At 44.0% G+C, this 24,437-nt stretch overlaps 1 protein-coding gene across 1 annotated transcript in view; it reads left to right on the top strand.

Moving 5' to 3' along the window:
• The window catches only part of RTN4RL1 (reticulon 4 receptor like 1), a 183,267-nt gene that overhangs the window by 114,105 nt on the left and 44,725 nt on the right, over positions 1–24,437 (top strand). The window lies entirely within an intron of this gene.

The raw sequence follows: 24,437 nt of genomic DNA, 5'->3' as shown, positions 1-24,437 counted from the left end.
CTTTCTGCAATGCCTATCTTTTCTTCTGTTTTTTAAAGAGACAAAAGAACATCAGAAACAAATGGACAGTGTAATTACAAAACAGTACAGTACAATAGCAACATCATAGCAAAGAGCTGGTACAATACGGGTCTTGTTTTTTTTTTCTTCAGGCAACTTGCACTTGGGACTCCTTACAACAAGGCCCCTGGGTCGGGGGTTGGAGGAAGTACTCTGGGTGTGTTGTTAATGCGAATTGGGTCTGGCGAAAAGGTGCAAATGCTCCTGTTTGGAAGGCCATGACTGAGTCTGATTCATCTAATGCACCTAATTCACACTCAATAATGCTAATTCAGTTGAAATGCTGCAACTGTGATTTAAAATCAAGGTGACATTGTACTGAATACTACTTGTTTTACAAAAATAAAGTGTGTTTACTACTGTGCTTGGGAAGAGGAAGGTTGCCTATATGTTTACTAGGGGCCTATTCATGATGTTAATTATCGGGGTCCGACGCCGATAATTAACATTCTAACACGCCGAAGATTCTGGAGCAATTCATCATTGCTCCGGCGCGGTGGCAGCTGATGCAAAATCAGCTGTCCCCACGAGCGACTTCATTGCTCCTTTTCATGATGAAAAGGGAGCATAGGGAGCAGTGACAGAAGTGGGCACAAGAGTCCCGACGTCCAGCAGAAAGAGCCGGACAGGGATCCACAAGTGGCAGATGGCGAATGCTCCCGCAGTCAAGCTCCGAAAATATAGTATTTTTCGGAGCTTGATGAATTCTGTCCTCATATTAGTGTATGTGGACAGAGGGCCATTCCGCAAAAGGAAGGTAAGCAGGAGATAGATACCTGTGATATCTCCTGCTTTACCTTATGGATGAATGGACTGAATACTTAATTTTTACAATTGCAGGTGAAAATGTTCATATTCACCTGCTTTTGTAGAAATTAAGTGATGATGAATAGGCCCCCTAGTGTTTACTGTTAAAAGTAACATTTTATATTTTTGTCTTGTTAAGATAATATATTGGGTATTTATTATCTGCATTTTCTGGCATTTAAGCATTTATACTGTAGCTATCGAACGGACGATATATCGTTTGCGGATTGGCAGCTGTGTACAGACGATATATCTATGAACGTCGTTCACAGACATATTGCAGTGACCCTGCAGCACAGCCGATGCCTGATATATCTGTGTGTACGGGCGACCCGCCGACCGCCCATACATTGGCTGCAGGGGTCGTCGACATCTCAGCTGGGCGGGCAATTGAATTCAAATGCCTGCCCAGTTGTGATGTCAGCACAGACACATTTTTTGGTAAATGTGTACAGCTTACCTGATCCATGGGAATCGGAATGAATTACCGCTGGACCTAAGCCCGGCGGATAAAATACCACCGGAAGGCCGGCACATGAAGATTCCGACTGAGGTGAGTAAGACCCCTAACCCTCCCCTCTCCCCCCCCTAACCTGTAACCCTCCCTTAGGGGTGCCTAACCCTAACCTACCCCCCTAGTGCCTAACCTTAACCTCTCCCCTGGGGTACCTAAACCTAACCCACCCTCCACGCACCCTAAACCTAACCCTCCTAGGGGTTGCTTAAACCTAACCTCCCCCCCGGTGGTGCCTGACGCTAACCTCCCCTTCCCCTAGCCTAACCCTCCCGGGGGGGTGCCTAACACTGAGTCCCCCCGGGAGTACCTAAACCTAATCCTCCTGGGGGGGGTGCCTAAACCTAACTTCCCCCCGGTAGTGCCTGACGCTAACCTCCACTTCCCCTAGCCTAACCCTCCCGAGGGTTGCCTAACCCTAAGTCCCCCCGGGAGTCCCTAAACCTAACCTTCCCCCCTCGCGGCTATTAGCTCCCGACGCCTGGCTTACCTACGTTCGGTATGCCGGGGCGTCTGGATTTCGGCCTGGAGCTTATGACAGGCGACAGTATTTAGATGCCTATCATTAGTCCCATGTCGGGATTTCACTGTCGGGAAGCCGACGGTCGGCATTTCGACAGCCGGTTTCTGACTACATCCCGATCCAGGTGTATACCCAGCATTACTGTACAATTTTTAGCAACTTTTGTATTCATAGTCAAGCCACATCTCCTGTCCTATTTCATTAAGAGATGCGTAGTATCAAGGCTAGTTACCACTATTCTCATGCCGAGACAGCTGCTCCAATAATCATCTCTCATGCCAATAGGAGAAACCACTCTTTCACAACTGATCAAAGAGGCGAAAGATTACATTTACAGGTTCTGCCCCTGCCCTGTTCCTGCGCATATTTGACTACAGGTCAGCATGTGCGCCCAAAAATAATAGGAAGAAGGGGAGTGATCTGAAGCGATCTCCCTATGTTCTCCGCTTGCTCTTTACATAATCTGCGGACACATTAGATATTGGAGCTTGTTAAATTGGACAAGACTACCGTTCCCATATAGGACAATGGGAACAGTAGTATTCGGCATTACATGGATTTAATCTACAATATCTTCCACGCTACATTTCTGTGATACGTAAATATTAGATGTTCCTGTAGAAACATTTTCTTTATGCTGGCGATTATCACATAAGTGGGGAGATGGAAGGGTGGCTCCCTCTGAATTAAATACATTGGTAGCTTAACATTGCTATAAAGATAAATTAAGCAAACTTTCCTGTCTGTTTAAGTAATTGCAGTCATCCATCTCTTGACCTTGTAAGCGCACATATCATCTGACCGAAAATCAAGAAAGTTCTACTTGTTACTTATTAATAATATTGGCATCATGGGGCCATCCATCACAGGCGACAGAGCTGTGTCACAGCTCCTAAAAGTTCCTGTGAATAACACACATTCCCCTGTATGGTCCTTTGTTATGCTGCTCTCTGCAAATATGGCTGCCAACATGGACCAATGTATAGGCAGAATATACACAGAGCAAGATGAGGACTTTAGTCACGTAGAGGACCACTTAAAAGCTTAAATGCAAGTTGGTTTATCTTCTAATCATTTTCACAAATGTATTTGTTACAATTTCAGAAGATTATCAGAACTACAGATATTTAAAATAAAATGTGGAAGGAGACATTACACTACATTAGCATAATGTCTCCCTCCACACTGAAGTAATCGGTGATTAGCCGCGCCTCATCCTGACATGCCTGATCACAGAAGATGATGTCTTGTAATAAACTGCATAGCAATTGTAAACACTGTAATGAATACCAACCAATCAGAAACTATACAAATTGGCCTGTCTAGGTACTGGCTGTTCTACTACTGATATTGACAGCTACTGTTTACCAGAAAATACTTAGGGGTCTGTGTACTAAGCCTTGGAGAGAGGTAAAGTGGGCAGAGATAAAGTACCAACCAATCAGCTCCTAACTGTCACTTTATAGGTCGAGTTTGAAAAATGACAATCAGGAGCTGATTGGTTGGCACTTTATCTCAGTCCACTTTATCTCTTTCCAAGGCTTAGTACATAGAGCCCTTAATGTTTTCCAAACAAGTTTCATAACTTACAACATCGCAAATTTTATTTTGCACAAATATAGATCCAAAACCACCCGACCACACCGAGATCCTCTCAGTTATGCATTTGTGTCTTTAAAACTACAAGTCATATATATCTTTTTATAATATTGGGACTATTGCAAGGCAGTAGGCATAGGTTGTTCTGGCTTATGGGCACTGACTGGTGTCTTTATCCTTTTTTGTTGAGGATTTGGAACAACAGTCCGGTCTTGTAACAATAATACTAGCTGCAAGTTAAATATATGACCTAAAAAAAAACAAAAAAAAAAACGACAGTATTCTCATACAATGGAGCCAGGGGTGCAGCTAGGCATTTCACTCGGGGCAAAGATTAAGCTTGGCTTCCCCCAACCCCATCTATTCTACACACATTGGAAATAAAAAAAATTATGATTATTTGGCCACTGAGGACACTCTCTGTCCTAGACCTAATGATGAAGAGTGCCCCTAGTGGCCAAATAATCATGAAAACATTTTTATATTGGATCTAAAAAGTAATATTATTTAAAACACAACATCTCTATGGAAAGGGTCCACAAACTAAGTGTAGTTTTTAGAATTGATGAGATATTAAAATATTTTTTATTAGTTCATTGCTAAAACCCACTTTTTTATTTAGATTTTCACACACACTTTTTACAGAATTGTATTCATATGTTTTAGCATACATATTTACCAATTTAGAAGGATTTAGTTCCTTCCTGCCCTTCATGCCATGTTTTCTGTTTGTCCTGTGTATTGTGTGAGGAGATGCTCACCAGAAAGTTGGTCATCCATCTTCCTAGAGGCTGAAAATGAAGTAACACCAAAAATGGGGCGTTGCTGCAGCACTCTGGGCCTGCAATGAACCGTGGACACATCACAGGAGGTGTCCACTGTCCCTGGTTGAAGAAAATATAAAATAGCTCTTGCGGACTACGGAGGCAGCACCCATTAGGCAGCCTAAGCCACAGGTGGTAGCTGGCATGCCACTGGCGCCCCTCCCACCTCTGTCACCTGGGACACAAGTCTCATCAGCCCTCCCTTAGCTTTGCCCATGAATAGATCTAATGCAGAATTAGGAGCAAAATTAAAATTTCCCTGAAACAAACAAAACAAAACTTAGAATAATAGTGTAATTCTGCACATATGCAGAGCTGTATACAGTATACAGATGTCCTTGCTCATCTAGCCTCATATGTCATGCTGTGCGATATGCCTGGCATGAGTGTGCTCCCAGGACCCATGCAACTGCTAGCGTCGGGCGTCTTTTTTGGCCGAAAATGTGTCTAAGACTAGGACACACCAGGACATTGTTCTGATTTATGTGATATGCGACACTTGTACTGTATATCTGTGTGCGGCTGAGTCTAACCTGAATTTAGTGTGGAAAACAGCTTTGGTGATTGCATTGTAGTACAGTGCTTTGCGTGCTCATTGAGAGACACAGATATACAAGTGCTACATATCAAATTAATGAGCACGGTCTCCTGGTGCGTCCTAGTCGCATCGCATTGCGACTTAGATGAATTTTCGAAAAAAACGGAGATGCAAAATGACGCCTGGCTCTAGCAGAGTCTTACAGGACCAGGCGCACCGAGAAGGGCTGTTTGGTACGACTGCAGCAAAGACAAGGGAGGACACATCTGTATATATCGAGATGTATGCGCATCGACGGCTTATGTATCTGGTTTACAATAAATCACTCTCATAATTACAGGACAGGTGCAAATAATATTCATCCTAAGAAGCATACTGTATACTGTATATGGGTGTTTCTGCAGGTCTGCATGAGGCGCACCGTTACTGTACTCAGCTTATGTTAGAATGCCCCTTCCCGGACCCATCCTGCCTTTCCAGACGCAGGCAGGTCTAAGTGGCAGAATTGCACAAATTTCCGTATGTGCCAAATTTTTCATCATGAACAGAGTGATTCCAAGCAAGATACGTTGAGCGCATCGGCGTACTTCCCACACTACTTCAGGGACATTTTTTGTAACACAAGGAACTGCAACAACATTCAGGCCTATTTATATTGTTTGTTTTTGTATTTGTTTGTTTGGTTGTTAGCGAATATCTTCCACTGCTCTGAAGGTAAAGCTGCCAAATTTAGTATCGAAACAGTAAGCTATTAGACCACATAGCGACAACACAACAATGACAAATCTTACAGTATATATAACATCCATTGGTCTATTTGTTTGTTTGTCTGTCTGGTTATGCATTCGGACACGCCTGCACTGCATACTTGCCAACTCTCCCTCATTGTCAGGGAGACTCCCTGAAATAGTAGCAATCTCCCTGTCTCCCTAAAGAGTCTAGTAATCTCCCCCATTTCATCCTTACCCCCATTATGAAGCTGTTATATTAAAAAACAGAGATATATACATTCAAATGGGATCATTAGTGCCATTTCCTTGCATTGGTTATTATAAGGCACAATGATCCCTATGAATTTCTGAAAAGTATTAGTGTGTTTTCATCAACAAACAGATCTTACTAACTGCTTTTGGGCTGGTTACATTTGGATGTAAGTCAGGTTTAGGACACGCCTCTCAGATTTATCAGTACACGCCCACTGTAACACGCGCTCATAGGTGCTGCTTTCACAATCTCCCTGAAATGCTTTTTCAAAAGTAGGCAAGTATGCTGCACTGATTGGGATGAAACCAACGCGAGGTGGTCCAGTTGGATCCTGGCCAGGTTAGGGTCCTGGTCAGACCGCCGGTTGGTGTACCCTAGGCAGAACTTTGACCCCTGGGATGCTGGGCAGAACTTTGACCCGGGGAGCCTGTTCTGGGCATTTCACTGGATGGATTTGGATGAAAACTTCACAGCGGGGTGGCAATTGGTCTGGGATAAACCCAGAGATCATTAAAATATTAGATCTCCTGTTTGTCAGAGCTGCAGAGCTAGAACAGATCACTGGCAATCTCAGCAGATAGTCAGAAAAATAAAACCATTTCCAGTATTTTTCCGAGTAAATTTTTGCTGGTTTTATTTTTTGTACATTACATACCTAGCTTTGACAGCAGGTCTTAGCTCATACAACAGCCACGCAGGCCTGTGCCTATGCAGCACTTGTAGAGCTATACAAATGGGCACTTAGAATGGTTTGCATCCATTAACCCCCATAGTCTAACACCATGGCCTGTCAGTTTGCCTCCTTACCAAAGGGGTTAACCCGCAGAGAAAATTGCCTCTTGGACTGGCCACCACAGGGTACACTCTCTGCAATTATCTTTCATTATCGTCTGACATTTTTAAACTCTTGCTGGTTACGCCGTAAAAGTATTTCATTGTATTTTATATGAGTGGGGGGTATTGTAAAACATAAATGAAGTTTGTCATGCTTGTATTGCCACAGACTTCACACAGAGAGTGAGCTTTCAGGGAAGGAGCCCAATACAAGCGGGTGGAGGAACTTGATTATGACAAAGATTAGGCAATGAGGCAAATCTGTCTGTTACCTCTTAGCTACAGCGAGTGTTTAGGTGCTGTATCCCCAGCCAGATCCAATTGGTAACATGGTACATCTAACTAAATAAGGGTCGGGAGAGTGTGGAATCTTACTGCATCTGCATCATCTTATCTGATTTGCTCTGTTGCTCCACAGAGAGACAAAAAAACCTAGTAACAGCAGATGAATACCAAAGTAGCTTTAGCTATCTTATTTCTTTATCTGAATAATTGAGCAATGTACAGCATTTAAGGAGTGATCTGTATCAAGTGCTTGTCATTAAAAAGCATGTCGTCCCTGTTGGCTATTAAAATTAGTCCATTAACTCTATTATAGCCATTAAACTTAGAAAGGTTGTCACTGGCAGAGGAAGGGTCCAATGTGTGCAGCACATGTCCATACTTACAGTATCTTAACCAGTTTCTTATAGGTACCTATGCTATACCTGCAAGGTCACGGCTCTTGTTGACAAATACAAAGGGGGGGAGTGAGACAAGAAGGGCTGGACACAAGTCTTTTTTAGATTATTTCTCACAGCAGTGTCCTGCTTACACAGTGTGTCATGTTTTGAATGTTAATGCCATCATCTGATTGCCTGCATATTGCCACAGAGCTGTGTCACAGAATATATTGTCAAGTTGCACAAAAATGATGACTGCTTCTGGCATATTTTCACAAATATTACCTTATCCACAAACCATGTTGCTCGTAGAAGCAGCCTGAAAGACATAGATGTATTTCCTTTAAGCAGTCGTTACTTATAAGTAAGGTTATAAATTAATTTATGGTTGTTAAAAGCATAAAGCTCTGTGACAATGACTGTGAATGAATCACATATAGTAGCAATTATTGGAGTGGGTTTAGGCAACCAGCCGATTAAGTTATTTTTCTAATGTTCCTCTAGACTAGAGTCTTAAAAAAAAAACAACTTACATGTATTTTCTTTTTTTTTGTGGCTAGATGGTTGCCTGGGGAAGGAAACGCAGAGTAAAATTGCACCGGGCACTCAGGGGAATATTTATGAAGCCTGCAATACAGGTGCTATCATCCATAAGAACAAAATGAATTCCGACATTTTTCTTGTACAGTTGTCAAAATGAAAGTGTATTTGTGTTCAGTTGCTACGGGTTACAGCAATATTTTTGCAGTTACCTGTGCTCGGGCTTTCAGAAATGTCCTTCAATAAATACAAATGTGTTGTAACACTGGCACTTGAGTATTCATGTGCTTTTCACTCAGTGTAATGGTAAAAAGGGAATTTGCAATAGTTGTGTTTGTATATTGTGTTTATCTGCAGAACATGGGGGCACTGTATCAATCTGGAAGTGAATTAATGTATAGTGATCACCTAAAGACTCTGCACTGTATAGTTTTCACCATTGACCTCTGCACAATATAATGGTGGTCAATGCACTCTGCATCATATAATGGTCACCAGTGGACTCTGCACCATATAGGGTCACCACTGGTCTGTGTACTCTATAATGGTCACCAAAGGATTCCACACCATGTAGTGGTCACCAATGGACTCTGCACTATATACTGGTCACTAATGGACTCTGCATCATATAGGGGTCACCATTGGACTCTGTACTATACAGTGGTCACCAAAGGATTCCGCACCATATAGTGTTCACCATTGACTTCTGCACTAATGACCTCTGCACCACATAGTGGTTACCAATGGACTCTGCACTATGTAGTGGTCAACAAGGAACTCTGCTACATTTAGTGATCACCTATGAACACTGCAACATATAATGGCCACCAATGGACGCTGTATCATATAGGGGTCACCATTGGTTTCTGTACTATATAGTGGTCACCAAAGGATTCCGCACCATGTAGTGGTCCCCAATAGACTCTGCAACTTATGGGGGTCACCAATGATCTCTACACTATATAGTGGTCACTTACTGGCTCTGCACCATATTGTGGCCACTAATTGACTCTGCACCATGCAGGGGTCACGATTGGTCTCTGTACTATATAGTGGTATAGTGGTCACCAAAGCATTCCGCATCATGTGGTGGTCACCAATGGACTCTGCACTATATAGTGATCACCAATGGACTCTGCTACATATAGTGGTCACCAATACACTCTGCACATTATAGGGATCACTAGTGAACAATGGTGGCCAATGCACTCTGCATCATATTGTGGTCACCAATGTTCTCTGAACTATATAGTGGTCACAATAATCAGTTCTGCACTGCACAGTGGTCACTAGAATGATCTCTGTGTGGTATATTGATTACTAGAATTTATTTTGTATTGTCTAATGGTCACAGTTGGTCAAAGTCTCCCTGGATATCCAGATGGACATCTCTGCCCCCATACCTCACTACCAACACCTGTAGCAAATGCAACAACTGCCAGCTGGTCCTATAGATTAAAAAAATGAAAACCAGTAAGCTGTAAGTTGTATATATTGAACCATGAGATACTGATAAATAAAAGTCAGTGGCATATCACATAGTGGGCCTGATACAGAGGTGGACACTGCTGCGTCCGCTGTAGTGTCTGTTGCTGGAGTCATGGGAGCGATAATATGTAAATGGTAGTTTCAGCCCTCCCCTTGTGTACTAGCGTGCACCTGAATGTGCAAGCGCCCATGCCCCCTGTAACAACGCCGGTGGTTCTAGACACCATTGCGTGCACTATCAACACTTACACCAGACATATGACAGGTGCAGTTTTTCTGTATGAACGAGATGCAGACATGTGACCGGCGGGTGCAAGGCCGCCAGTCACAATTCCGACGGCAGAATGCCGGCAAAGGATTATTGATAGGCATCGAAATACCGATGCCTATATAATCCCAACGCCGGAATCTAGAATGACACGGGACCGAATGAGATAAGTAAGGTCCACTCGTCCTTATAGCCGTGGGGGGAAGTGTTAGGTTAGTGTTAGGGCACCCCGGGGGGATTTAGGGTTAGGCTGCCCCTGGGAGGGTTAGGGTTAGGCTAGGGGAAGGGGGAGTTAGGGATAGGCACCCCTGGGGGAAGGTTAGGGCTAGGCACCTCCCCGGGAGGGTTAGGTTTAGGGTGCGGGGAGGGGGTGTTAGGTTTAGGCATCCCAGGGGGGAGGTTAGGGTTAGGCACTAAGGGGGGAGTTTAGGGTTAGGCACCCCTAAAGGAGGGTTAGTATTAGAGGGGGAGAGGGGAGAGTTCGGTAGTTTACTCAACTCCGTCGGGATCTCCGCTGTTTGGCCTGCCGGCGCCCATATTTTCACCGCCGGGTTCTCGTCCAGCGGTCATTCATACTGATCCCATTTGAACATGGCCTCTGTAGCTGCGGCTGTGCATCTGAGAATGCAGCCACTTTCACTGACACGCCCGTGACATTCTCATCACACGCCCACAAGACATATTTTTTGTATTCACTGCAGGTCACCTCCCAGTCACAGCCCAGGAACGCCTATCATTTTGCCTCTCAGATACTGATGCCATCAGTCGTGTATGGGATGTAGTTAAATGACCAGCGGCCGCGATGCCGCTGGTCAAAATCCCGACGGCTAATTTAAGATAGGCGTCGAAATGCTGATGCCTATCTTAAACCCGACGCTGGAACACAAAAGGATGATGGACCGAACAAGGCGCCCTTACTGTTAGCCGCAGGGGGGGAGGGCTATCTTTAGGCACCCCTGTGGCGACTTAGGGTTAGGCACCCCAACAGGGAGGATTAGGCTAGGGGAAGGGGGTTAGGGTTAGGCACCACTGGGGATAGGTTAGGGTTAGGCCCCCCACCCCTGGGAGGGTTAGGTTTAGGGTGCGGGAAGGGGGGGTTAGGATTAGGCACCCCCTAAGGGAGGGTTAGGGGGGGGACAGGGGAGGGGAACAGTACTTACCTGCCCTAGTCAGGATCTTCATCCTGTCGGGCTTCCGCAGTTGGTATTTGAACCGGCTAAACAGCCGCCGGCATTTCAATACCATTCCGTCGTGTACCCAACAGCGGAACGCATGAGCGATAGGGGTTCTCAGAATATTTTGTGCATATGTAGTAGCAAATAATCGATCAGATACATGAACATCCGCATTGCATGCGGTTTGTGTGCTCCTCTGAAGCAGGCCCAGTGTGCATAACACATATGTAGGATGTCTTTCATACATAAAGATATGGAAAACATAAATGTACTTTCCAAGTGCTGTATGTAGAATAGGAATGTTGGAACAAGACAGTATGATCTGAAACTCAAGGCAGTTTAAAATTTGTGAATGTGTTCTTGACCCATACATGGAATTGTGCCTAATGCATTTTGTGCTGTCTGCATGAAGAGTTAATTTGAATTACCAGGATGTGGGTTTGTTGGGGATTAGTTAGTTGGTGCCAGATAGTGCTAGGGACTGGCTAGCTATGTACAAAACAAGGCTAGGGGTAGGTGTCAGGGGTGGTCTACTACATTATGCTAGCCAGCAATGAACCCCAATCCTTTCTTATTTCCTGTTGTCATAGCTGGCATGGATATCCTAATGGGTTCTTAGGGTTGGGTGCGGGATCTCGAAGGTAGGGATGCCGGCGGTCACAATACCAACAGTGGCATTCTGACAGTCAGTACCCTAACCGTCTCCCATGCAGCCTAACCCTAACCCTCCCCCTAACCCTAAACCTAATCCTCCCCCTAACCCTAATACATACCATCTGGATGCCAGCAGTCGGGATGTTGGTGGTCGGGATTCTGGCACCGGGATTCTGACTGCTGTTGGGATTCCAGTACCAGTATTCTGAGTGCCAGAATCCTGCCAGGATAGTAACTACATCCCGGGTTCTTAAATGCCCAATTTAATTGGTGGCAGACATATACCCTCTGAATTATTTTGTCTACCTTGTGCAATGGGAGGCAAAATAGTTTGGACACAGGGCCCGATTCAGACCCGCTCGCTAGGATGCGTTCGCACGCAGCCTGCCGATGTATGCAATGTGCGCATGCACATGCATCGCAGTGCGCGTGCATGAACTTGTCCATGCGATCGGGAAGCATTCGCTCACTGTGCATAGCCACCTTGCTAGACTGAGTGACAGGACGAGCCATTTGTGGGTGGTGACAGGGGTTGTTCAATGGAAACGGGGGAGTGGTGGTGCGAACGCAGGCGTGCCTAAGCATCTTAACACCGCTTCAGAGGTGTGCATAATTAAGACGAAACATCATAGTACAGGTCACATGGTTGAAATTCACACTGAAGCACTCGCAGTGCTTGTGGTAGGGTATGGTCAGCCACAAGTGCTGCGAACGCTTCCAATGGTACTCGATGTTACTGATGGTTGCATACACATCCTGGAGATGATGTGCAGGGCTGGCTTTAGGGGTGTTCGACCAGTGCGGTCACACCCCTCCCCAGTGTGCATGCCCGCGGCAACCATTCACTGTCGGGAGAGGGTTGGGGGAAGCCCACCCAGTGACGGAGTGCTGGGCTTTACCCCCAGCCTGACGTTATTTGGAGGCATGCCATTCGGGCAAATAACGTCACGTAGGGGCGTGGCCTATGGTGATTAGGCCGCGCCCCAAATTTGGTTGCGCGCGTAATGTAAGGGCGCCTTCTCAAGGGCCGGCACAGGGTGCTCCGACTCCTGGAGCCAGCCCTGATGACGTGTATAAGTGGGCATCTTAAGACAGGTTGTTGGGCGTCTACATACACACCGTGAGCGCACGCCAAGACATAGTGGGCGTGCTAATGCCTTGCTGTGCGATTGCGGGATTTGCATACTTTGGCTGCGTGCAAACGCATTTAGCGAGCGGGTCTGAATCGGGCCAAAAGTAATGTAAGTTTTTGGATTTTTAAGTTTTAAATGCAGAGACTAAATAGATAGCACTAATTAAAGATTGTTTGTGATATTACTCAATCTACAGGAGTCAGTAAATCTAGTGTTTCGAGGTTGCAATATGTGTCACTGAAATAAATGGGAGTGTTGACAAAAATACACCAAATGGACAATTGCAATTACTCATTAGAAAAAGTGTTATTTGTCCAGATAAAACAAAGAATGACAAAGATACTTAGTAGCTGGTGGTATACTGATTGATTTTGCAACTGTGCATGAAGTACTGCAATATGATCAATGAAACAGCGACTCCTTACAATTAAGAGTTGTATGCCAAAAGAAGCATGATTTTCCTCCCGTTATTACAAGTGATGTACATACCGGTAGGCCCTGATTCAGAGCCCCTCACTGCTGGGGGCCTCTCACAGGGAATATGGGCGTATAGATATTTTTTTTTCTCCGCCCGCTCGCAAAGCTGTGGGAGACCACCCACAGCTTGTGCGAGCGGCCAGGAAACCGTCGCGATAATCGCGACCATCGGCCTTGCAACGAGACCCTGGGGTAGGGTCTAGCTGCCGCAAGGCCAAGTGGACTTCCTGCTCTAATAGTGATGTCAGTTACTCCGCCCTACAAACGTCAGGCGTCCCTACGGAAATGTCTGCGTTTGTGCAGCCACCCCCACTACTCGCCCACAAAACTGGGTGAGCTGTCAATCACCATCGACAGCCACCCAGTCTTGTTGCGAGCCCTGAAGCGGCTGAACTTCAGTCGTTCAACAGGGCTCGCGCATGCGCAGTTCATTAACATCGGGCCGTTTGCGAGCGCATAGCGTTTGCGAGCGGCTCTGAATCGAGCCCATAGTCAGAACTTTGCGCTTATATTTGTTTCTCTATCATAGAGTCTCCATATATAGCTTCACCCCTATGGTTTGAAGATTAATATCCTTTGCCTGTTCCCTATAAGGACATTTTCTTCTAAGAAGTTTTTAACCAACCATTAAATTCTCTGTTTGAATGAAAATAAGGACATTTGACTGCCAAGTGCATATTCTGGTTGTGTCTATAGAGAACCTAAGATCACATCTGAATTCTGCTCTCTACAACCTTACCAGTGCACACGGGTTCACAAATTTAATGCTAACACCTCCTCCCTGTAGGGAAAACTGAAGATTGGATGAAACACTGTTTTTTATTATTTGATATTTTCCCAAAGTGGTTGTACATTAATATTAATGCTGCATTTTTCTAATTTGTGAATGCAAATTTTTCTCCTTATAATTAAGTTATAATACTTGAGGGGAAAAGGACATTTTCTTGTCAATTACTACCCATGGTAATGCAATGTTGAGGTTGTGCATTAGTGATGATCTTATTTTGCAGGTTCACTTTCCTACTGTCACCTATAGTGTATAGCTCTCATATACATTCCCGTAGGTTTTATCAAGAATTAATGTCAACATGTCTAGTGTTATGTAAATAAATATTCACACTCTGCAACAATTTATATTATTGAATAACTTGTTACACAGTTATTCTTTAATTCCAAGACAAATGGCATCACACAAGCAGTTTTATTACAAAAGAGTGGAGATAATGTTTCTTAGAACCCTCAAAGGCTTTTGGTTGTCATGGAAACTCTAACATTTTCCAAAATTAAAAACATCAACTTATCTGATCTGTTTTACTTAGTGCCACTCATCTAACTGTAACAAACACTATGTATCTGTGGCAGAATGGATTTCCTGTACACCGTATTAGGTGTTCTAGCTACCCTATTATGTCTTACTGGAACAAATGCTCTTAATCGGGCATCTGAAGCAATTGAGTAGTAATCTGTCAAACTAAAACTTCATTGTTTCATTCTGGTTTAGAGTTTATGCTATTGCCTACAGTGAAAGTCGCTGAACTAGTTAGTGCACACAGGAATGCTCATAGAGAGACAAGGCGTTTGGAGTATCATTAGTTTGGTGGATACGATCTGCTGGATTGGGGGACACTGACAACCACTACATGGAACACAGGCTGCAAAAGATCACAATAACTAACGGGGCCAAGCTCGGAAAAGCTACGTTTTTTTGGTAAATTGGAGGAGACCACAGTCCCCATATACGTTTCCCATATTCTGGAATAGGTTAGTTGTAGAAGAAGTTATACATTAATAAATAAATATCAATGTACTTGTCTTACTGAGTTAAATACTGTAACATACCTGCAGCAATTGCTGTGTTTTTACTGAAGCATATTAGGGCAGAATAGAGATGGTAGAAATGGCTTCAGTGAATGGTACGGCTCTATGTTGCACCTTTCTGGGGCAGGCACAGTTTTTGGGCCTGATCCTGAGTCACACGGAGTTGCACCCAGTCGGTGTCTTACTCTAATGTCGCTGCCGATGACTTCTTTAAAACTGAGATACCCACTTACAGCGCTTTGCCCCTGTGGAAATCCATCTCGATGCATCTTTAGACACACCATCGAAATTTTCACTAGCCTTATGGAAGGTGCAGTTTCTCCATCTGAACATGGACTCCTGTGTGAGTGGCTTTGTGACAGTGACATGACCACGTATGCCTAACCGCCATCCCTCTTACCTCCCAGATTTGTCCATTCCTTGCATCTAAATTCTTTTGATGCTGTAGGGCCTGATTCAACAAGGAACGCATTGTGCAGACACACAATTTTTCACTGCACATGCATATGCATCGCAGTGCGCGAACCGGGAAGTGTGATGGAGTATGCGTACACAGGGAGTCCGCAGCCCCAGGGACAAGTGATCGACAGGAAGTGCCGTTTGTGGTTTGTGACGGGGGAGTGGTCGGGCAAACGTGGGCGTGCCTGTGCGTTTGAACAGAGTTTCAGGGGCGTGCATAATTAAGCCCTAGCTGTGACGGACGCAGCCTGAGGCCTAGTTGCATACAGGAAGTCTCGCTATGTATGCGGGAGGGTCAGGTCAACCACTATTGTATGTATGGGTCCGATGGTTCTTGATGTTACCAATGTTTCCACTGTCTTGCCAGGTATAGAGGACGCAAGTAAAGCGAAGTGGGTAGTATTATGTAGTGCTGGGCATCTGCTTATTCTGCTGCCATTGCCGTGCATATACATTCATTAGTATGTTCTCACAGTGGTTGATTGCATCTGTATGTTCTTTGATGAATGAGGTCCTTAGTGTAGTAACAATTGTGATGCATGCCAGGGCCGTAGCTAGGGTAGTGCAGCTGGTGCCATCGCAGGTCAGGGGGCGCTGTTTGGGCCTGTCAAATTTCTGTTTATTATCATTCTAGCTTGTAGCTTCCTCTTATTTCATCCCCAGCAGCTCCTGGCCTCTCCTATCTCTTCCCTGGCCCTTCCCCATGAAGCCATGGCCCTTTTTTGGGTGCATTATGTCCCTTTGAAAAATGAGGGGGGCGCCAATGCTCTTTCTGGCACAGGGCACCAAAAAGTCTAGTTACGGCTCTGATGCACGCACAGTACTTATAACATCGGCCAACTATGTGATCATCGCCATTCCATGCAGTTATCAGTTAGAATCAGACCCTTTGTGACTGGTTACTACTTAGGCAGGTTTATGCTTTCTTCAGGCTTATGGTTGGTGGAATCAGACACAAGAGCATGTCAAACGATGTCACAACAAATATAACTGACATGTCACGCTTCAGCAATCAAACTGTATATTAGCCAGATCTTTAGACACTGTTGGTGGTGGCTATAGCTGTGTGCGATGGAGGGGGTGCCAGATTTGTACATAACAGTACAGCCACTGTGGAAAGTCAAACTGAACAATCTAGGTTATTATTATTCTGTGTAAAATTAAATTTTTGATCTTTACTCATTTAGCATGGTATTCCTTATGCTAATTAACATTCTAACTCACTGCAAGCATTGGAGCAATTCAACGTTGGTCCGGTGCTGAGACAGCTGATTCGAAGATCAGTTGTCTCCGCGAATACTTTCACCATTACTTTAGTAGCGGTGAAACTTAGTATTGCTTAGTCTGACTCGGCAGTGCTAGTGCGTCTGCGTGAACTGGGGTTCACACAGGCGCACAAACCCTGTGCGTCAGATGGAAAGAGGTATCAGAATGGATCACTTTTCACAACCACGGACTGCTTCCCATAGGGAACAAACACCATCCGAAGATGGCAAATGTGACCGCAGTCAAGCTCTGAAAAAATATATTTTCGGAGCTTGATGATTGTAGGTTCCCATACTAGTGTATGGGGACAACAGGCTAGGTCGGGGCTGAAAAGTAAGCAGGAGATATCCGTGATATCTCTTGCGTTATCTTTATAATGAATGATCCTGGTACTTACTTTACACAGAAGGAGGGTTTTGTATAAATTAAGACAGTTCTCATGTTTGGGGACCAAGTTAACTTTTTCATAATCTGATGATGCACCTGTAACTCTCATAATTATCATAGTTGACATCTTTTTTTATTGCTGAGCAGAACATTTAAGTTTTCAAAAATTGTGTCAGCTTCATTATTCTGCTACACAGTACGGAGCTTCTTAACCTCTTTTGTAAATGGCAGCATTTGGGTCTACACATCAGCAATATGACCCATGGTTGAATTTTTGATTGATCATGACGTTACTTTATATAATGATCTCTGCTGAATTATTTTGACTTATGATAAATAGGCAATTTGAGACTCACCTTATTACAACATTAGACAGTATTATACAATTGCTTGTGAAAAAGAAGAACTGTGAGCATACCTAAATGGAACTTCAACCCACTTTGATTCCAAGTCTTAGGTTAGGAACTCCTGCAGTACATTATAAATGGCAGAAGTAGTTAAAGCATCCATATTCCATACAGTACAGTCTCAGCCCAAACCCTAGAGAGTGAAGTCCAAGACAGTTATAGAACCGCACTCTCATGTATACATAGAACAAGAGGACTCTATGAAAAAAGCAATATAGCGGTGCAGGGTAGGGGAGATTTATCAAACTAAAGAGGGCCAATCAGCTTCTAGCTAACATTTTATAGAATGCACTAGATAAATGATATGTAAATTGTAGTTGCTATGGGCAACACCCAGGGCCGTTGAGAGCAGTGACGGGCCCAGGTACTGGGGAGCGTTACCATAAGGGATGCTAGGCCTCCCTGTTTTAAAAAGTAATATGCGTGGCACCGCACACTGGGACGGGGGGAGTTGATTTGTCTTCCTCTGCCAGTGTGCGAACAGTGTAATCGCCTCCTGTAACACTTGCAGGGAGAGAGAAGAGACTGCTTCTGCTCAGCGGCATCAGCCTCCCGGGAGGCTGGACCATCCGCAAAACCAGCACACAGCAACGAGTGGCGGCCTGGAGAAATAGACTGTTGCCACTTAGCAGTAGCAGCCTCTTAATCCCTCCCTTACGGGCTATATTAGGTGCAATTCAGTGATATTTAGAGTATAGAATACCTAAAAATTAATCAATCATAACATGTAATTAGTGGTACCATGTAATCTATAAAATTCTAATATTAAAATTCATAGTAAAAAGCACATATAAATCAATTAAAAAAATACTAGTTTAAAACAAATGAATATACTTATAACATAGAGACTATATTGAAGAAAAAGTCACTTCAATCCTCCAATATTGATTATGAGTTGAAAGTACCCATATTGTATCTGCAAGCAGTAGTATATTGATTGTAATCTTTAAAGGAGTTACAAAGTAGCAGTCATAGTCTTTGAAATGATATTGCTATGTCTGTGCACAGCATACTTAAGCACTTAGCTCCCTCTGAAGCGGCCCTTTCTCTCTGGGTCTGTCAGAGATGGTATGCCTGTGGGGTTCTCACAGGGTAAGGTAACATACCCTTAAGGCTTAAGCATTTTAGATGCTTCTTTTTCGCTGGTAAGAGCTCATATCAAGTGCAGTCAGGTTCAGTTCTGGTTTTTACCAGCACTTGTAAGCTTTGGAATATGGAAATGCATGGAAATGGTACAAACTGCATTCTTAAGAACGCTAAATGGCAAAATATAACACAAGTAAAAACCGACAATGGGTGTGTGAGGAACTAGGAGCAATGATTCTAAGCAGGTTGGACAATAAAAATAATAACATTTGAAAAATGTATGTAAAACATATTTAAATAATGCCAGTGTATAAAGACCTTAAGTCATGGTGTCATTGAAAACAGCGTGATACTATAGGAACGCTGATTGGTTGTAGTTATAGTGCAGTGCCTGTGAAGTACTAGAAGTTTGTTCTGTTACTTCTTTAGACATTGTTGTGTGCTAGGTATTCTAAAGCTTTATAAGGACAATGGAAGAGACGAGACATACTAAGCCATGTAGAGTTATAGAGTACCAACCAATCAGCTCCTAAGTGTCACTTTATAGACTATGTTTAAAAAAAATGACAGGAGCTGATTGGTTGGTACTTTATTACTCTCCACTTCATCTCTCTCCAAGGCTTAGTACATCTCCCCCAATATCTTTGTGAATAATCCTCTAGTTATATTTCCACAGCTAGAAAGTTTATAAGCGGATGTCTATCCACTGTTCATCATAACATTACCACTGATCTTTCCTCTATATTACATTTTAAATATCCCTTTTGTATATACAGTACTTCTTGAGGATGTGAAACAATAGTCAGAATTGCATCCTATAAAAAGTATTACAGATTCTACAATGTGACATAGTAGTGACATTATCATGCACATCAATATCTACAAATCTTCGAGTGGTCTATTTATCACAATCTGCGTGTTTATGGCAGTTGTGATGAGCTATTTTAGACTAAATTTGCAAAGTGAAAATTTATATTTTCCCTTGAATTTAGCAAAGGACCCTTCCCCGGACATCCTGGCAAACAGTTGGAAGCAAAGTTATAGCTATCACTAATTCACTATTCACTTTGGTTCTAGGTTTGGACCCGGCCAGCCCTATGTGCATACACAGCCATCAGGCTGTGCATGCATCAGTAAGAGACGACAGGCAATCGGTCTCCATGGCCATGAACACTGAGCAGTTTGCCATCCCCCACGTGCTTTGGTTCTCCATATTATGGATGGGGTTGAAAACTGTTAAGGACCAAGCAGTATAGTAGTATTCATCATGAGCAGTGACATAGTTAAAAGTAGATGGACAGTCCTCAAAAATGTTTTCAGGTAACTAGGGTACAAAGTTACAACAAGAATCTCCAGGTTAGGATTTTGTGAAACAGTACCAGCCCCATGTGCTACATCTGGGGATTAGGACAAGCGCTCCTCAAATTGAAGGGGCAGTGATGAAAAATATGGTCCTTAAGGGTGATTTTGACTATCCATATATAAAATGAAACTAATGGTTCTGCCAAATAAAGCGGATTTGTATCTATATGATGACAATTACCTGGCACAAGACATGTAGAACAACCAACTATGGGGGGAAACGAGTGAGCTGATCTCTTAAAGTTGCACTTTCCACCTAAAGTGATGAACAATTTGCTTACCACATTAAAATGGCTGCTGAACAGGAGTGTGAGCGTGGGGGACCACTAAGACATCATCAGACCCTCCAACATGACCCGTTCCATTAGGTACACAATGCTCTGCTCCTGGACTTCCTTCTTAATTTATGATTGCAGCCACCTGTGTTGAAACACCTGTCTCATCAACTAAGTAGTTCAACACAGGTGGCTGCAATCATAAATTAGGCGGGAAGTCCGGGAGCAGAGCATTTTGTACCTAATGGAAGCGGTCATGTTGGAGGGTAGGCATCATGATTGAGGATTTTCATTGTTCCTCCATTTTACACTTCCCTACAAAATGTCACATGACCATTGTTTTCTCCCAGCTCTGATAGATTAACTACAAAGCCCAGGGAATAATACCTGCACCCTGCTTGCTTGGCTCTATGGAAGCTAAAATGCAACTGGATCACATGGCATACACCCATACAGTGGACCATAACTAAAAATAATTAATCATTTCCAGGGCATGAGTCCCCCTTCACTCTCTGTTAATTGCTCTGTTTCTATGGATGTACATGAGTGGGTACTGGACTACAGTTGAGAACCACTGTTCTATGAAGAATTAGTGCTGCTGTAGATCAGTTGTGGATGGTTCCAGGAAGGTTGTCATTACATTAGTTTGCTACAGCGGCTGCATTTGAAACATAGGGCCTTATTAATCAGTGAGTTTTATCATTCACAGCAAGTGATAAAACTCATTGCATGTGATAAATGGTGCTCCAGCCAGTCAACTCCCAACTGTCATTTTCCCAACAGATGATAGTTGGGAGCTGATTGGCTGGAGCACCATTATCATATGCAACAAGTTTTATCACTCAATGTGAATGATAAAACTCCTTGATAAATAAGGCCCTGAATTTAAGCAGTTTAGACAATGTGATATACTCTATTAAAATTTTAGCAAAACTACTCCACATAAGACATTGGTAGATAAGGTTAGAAAGAATACTCTGTGTAAGGAACATATGGGGGATATGTATCAAGCCTTCTAAAGAAATCAAGTGGAGAAGTGCATCCAATAGCAACCAAGCAGCATCTAGCTATCAATACATTCTGTAAAATGATAGCTAGAAGCTGATTGGTTGCTATGGGAAATGCCTCCACTTTCCCTCTTTAGAAGGTGTGATACACCTCCCCCATAGAATGTACATGGTTAGAGAAATGGTTGATGAATAGAAGACAAATGAAAGTTAGAAATTAAGCATATTGAGGCTGGGGTAAATGTATTAGTGGTGTACCATAGGGACCATATTGCGTCCTGTACTTTTCAAGCTTTTTATTAATCTTCAATTAATGAGAATATTTGATGACATAAGCTGTGTAGAGTTATTAGCACAGAGCAGGATATTCATTTGCTGCAGAAAGATTTAGACCAAGTGACAAACTGTCACAGATAGAATCTTATGTAGAAAAATGTAGGATTATGCACTTAGGCTGTGGTAATAATTATGCTACTTAGCATTTTCCAGAATGGTGCCTGAAAATATCAGAGTAAGAAAAATGGCTGCTCAGCCTCAGACAGCCTCCTAAACCTGCTTTTTAGGAAACTGTCACCCTGGCAGTTGTGAACCCGGACATACTGGTGTACTATGGCCCTCATTCAGAGCCGTACGCTCTGAGCAGAGCGCACGCTCTGAATGAGGGCCGCCCTCCATAAAAATGGAGCGTCCTCCTGGACGCTCGTATAGCTGTGGGTCACCACCCACAGCCTATACGAGCGTGCAGTTTGATTGCCGCGATGGTCGTGACCATCGCGACCATCGAACCTGCGAGCCGGAGCCTGCGGTTGAGGTTTTCAACCGCAAGCCCCGGAGTGATTTTGGCTCTATCAGAGCCAAAATAACTTCCACTGACATCACTAGTGATGTCAGTGGGCCGGCTTCTGACGGGAGGCGTTCCCGTGGGAACGCCCCCGTCAGGGAGGCACGCCACGGCGCGCCCACCAAAGGGGGCGTGCTGTCAATCAACATCGACAGCACGCCCCCTTTGATCAGACACAACGAGCGAAGGACTTTCCTTCGCTCGTCGCGTCTGGCGCATGCGCACGACGGAGCTCCCTCCGTCCTGCGCATGCTCAGTGCAGAACATCGACCCACTTGCGAGCGGACAGCCGCTCGCGAGTGGGTCTGAATCAGGGCCTATGTTGGATGTGACAACAGTAGTGAGGCGCCTAGCAAAATATGGCGGTGACTTAGCTACCCTCTTGGAATGTATGGGAGACTCACATATTTCAAGGAGTTTTCCCAGACTCCCAAGAGAGCACTGCACTTTTCCAATTGCGCTATTTTAGACTCACCCTGCTATAGGATGCTGCCAATATCGGCATTGCAAGCTTGGTCCCATGTTTACACCATTGCATTGCCACACCCCCTGCACTTGGACCTCACCTCTAGTATGGCCCGGAGGGGAGATCACGAAAGTAGGCAAATGTGTATTCCTTTGTGTCAATATCTGCCTGATCAAAATGTTTTTCGCTTGCTGTGCACAAAGGTTCCAGTACTACAAGAAGGCAGCTTTCTCTAAATACAGTAGACACCAGATGTTAGACAGTCAATAGGTTGTCACGGACAAAATGTCGACACACTAAAGGTCGGCGTGTGAGAAGGTCGACAGCTACAAATTTTCAAAATGGTCAACACAAAAATGGTCAACACATTTTTTTCTAACCCTAATCTTCACCCTAACCCTCTCCTTGGTGTCCAACCCTAACCCTCCCTCCTAGTGCCTAGTCCTAACCTTCGGGGTAGGGTCCTGACCTTAACCATCCCTTCTAGTGCCTAACTCTAACCCTCCGGCAAGTGCCTAACCATAACCCTCCTTCCTGGTGCCTAACCCTAACTGTCGGGGTAAGTGCCTAACCTTACCCCTCCGGTAATTGCCTAACCCTAAAAAATATGTGTAGACTATTTTTGAGTTGACCATTATTATGTCGACCTTTTTACCTTGTTGACCATTTGTACCTGTCAACCTTCTTACATTATTTGAAGGCCTCATAGCAAAAGTGTGTAAGGGCCCTTATGTACCACCCAATGGTGAAATATGTACTTAACACATGTAACTTTGATAAGGAAGATGCCCCCCCCCCCTTAGATCTGGGCCCCATAGTAGCTGCACCCCTTGCACCTATGGTAGTTATGCCCATGCATTTACATTACAGGTAATACCAAAGCCATGGAAGAGAAGACAGCACTTATATCACTCCATTAAAAAGCCCCTAATACAACATATACAGCTTATAGTTGTATTAACACAAGAGCCTCTGACCTTCAGCTACTGTAGCTACTGAGGCTCACTAGAAGTAATTACAGTGAAAAATGAGCGGTTATCTTTGTGTTCGCCTGCCCGGAAGGTATTAATGTGCCATCGTATTACCCTTTTATGTTGGAATTAGTGTCCCATGTATGTGTCAGGTAAACATCAGGCGCAGAAGCAACCTCTTTCCCCACAATATGGTAATTCGATCAAATAATAAGCAAAGAGAGAATCTGATTTATTCAGTTCACGTTCACCCATCCAGCCGATTAGGAATGTAAGCCCGTGATTGAATAACAGATTTCAAACAGCAGTTGCCCATGGACTTCATCGTGAGATCTTTCCCGGTGGTGAGTGTCATCATGTGTTATAAAGAGAGCACTGACGGCATGGATAACAGCAGAACTATTTATGATCACACTACTGTCTTTTAGCTCCAGACACTGAGCAATGGAATCTCCCAGGGCACTGCCTCTCTCCCTGGGGTGAAGCGAGCTCTGATGTTTACCTAAGTGGAGAGGCTGCTGTAGGGAGGAGACACGTGAAACACCTGTATGTGACAGCTTATGTAACAGTAGAGGGTGGGGGCAACAACGGGGAAGACACAGTATCTGAGAGCTGCAGACATGAGAGGAAAAAGATTGTCTAGTAATCCAGGTATGGCAGAATATAAAGCAAGGACAAAACTGGAGGCAGGGGTGGTTTGAAGGAGACAGAGCAGGATGTTGGCATGGTAGGCCAGCTTATGTAATTAACATTACTAATGGATGACATGGAAGGTGATAGTAGAGAGAGTAGCCATTTATTATTTTGTACAAAGTACACGTCCTGACTAATTAAGGTTATAGTCTCATTTCGGTGCCTGAGAAAACAGGGTTTAAAATGACATCTCTTGGTTACGAGGAACCAGCGATGGGATTCAGACTTACCTGGGTCACCTACAAATTTGTCAGCATGATAGTGTATCAGTAAACACTGAACCAGCTGTGATGCATTTGCCCAAGTTATTTTCAATAAG

Source organism: Taudactylus pleione, unplaced genomic scaffold (genome assembly GCF_031769625.1).
Source record: "Taudactylus pleione unplaced genomic scaffold, aTauple2 ptg000040l, whole genome shotgun sequence".
NCBI classification, from domain to species: Eukaryota; Metazoa; Chordata; class Amphibia; order Anura; family Myobatrachidae; genus Taudactylus; species Taudactylus pleione.
Note: the sequence above shows the minus strand (reverse complement) of the source record. Positions and strands in the feature narration are given on the sequence as shown.